We start from the raw sequence: 1150 nt of genomic DNA on the forward strand, positions 1-1150 counted from the left end.
TGCATAACTATCCCACGTACGCTGCCAGCCAATATGTGACAAACACAGTACCTGACTCCTGCCCTTCTCACCAACTCATGACACAGGACCAGCTAATCTCACACTGCGCTGTTACTTGCGTAACACTGCCACTCTCAGCTGCACCCTGCACAAGGATTTTCCAGTTCTCGGGACCACAATCTATGTGCCAGCAGCCTGAGAGTGATTGTCACTGGGTTAATTACACAATTAACCCTCCAAACTGCCACCAGAAAACTTTGGGACTATCAACCCTTCACAATGTTAGCAAGAACAAATGTGAACAATAAACGTCTGTAACACACTGTCACCACAGACAGGTACAGTATTTTCAGAGGATTATTATATACAGTAGCACTCTTCAAGAGACAGGGCTTCTTTAGTTTGCATTAAAAGCCTTAAGAGATAATTTTAACACTTTCAAAATAGGGTTTATTACTTAAAAGTTTAAATGGTGCAATTTTAAATATTTACAGAACGGGATGTTACAAAGAAATAAAGAAAACAATAATGCAACAGAGAAATAAAAGGAAGGAGTTAAGAAAGCAGAATACTTGCAAAGTCCTGGTTTTGGCAGAGTCCAGTTGTCCAAGCAAAAACATTGCCTTGGCTCTCAAGTCCGTTAAGATGTTCCTTGGTTGATGTTAAATGAGAGCTCAATCTTAAGTCTTGTCAGTCCCTTTTCTATGATATCAAGGGGGTGTGGACAGAGAGCAACTGACCAATAACCCGGTTTAAGGGATGGGTGCTAGGAGGCCAACAAGTTTACAACCAATTCCCAAATACAGTTTTAGATAAATATTAATAACTTCCAATACATGCAGGTGGTATTCTAGCCACTGGCAGATTAATATTCATAATTATATTTCAAGCCCAGGGATACCAAAACACAGCTTACCTTGCCACCCAGGAGGCAGGAGACTGCTTTCTCCCCTTTTGTATGTGCTAACCTAGTCATGTATGACCTTGATTTGTGGCTACGCTGATAGTGTAGCAGGTCTCTGTGTAATCACTATGTATCCCACTTGCTGGGTAGCCGCTGTTTCACTGTTCTGTCCTCGCTACACATTTCCGTGTGTGCAGCTCAACATGCAGCTAAACCTTCCTATTCTGCAACAAGCCAGACTGAATG

Source organism: Staurois parvus, unplaced genomic scaffold (assembly GCF_062004578.1).
Source record: "Staurois parvus isolate SC_StPar_1 unplaced genomic scaffold, SC_StPar_1.0 ptg000953l, whole genome shotgun sequence".
Lineage (NCBI taxonomy): Eukaryota > Metazoa > Chordata > Amphibia > Anura > Ranidae > Staurois > Staurois parvus.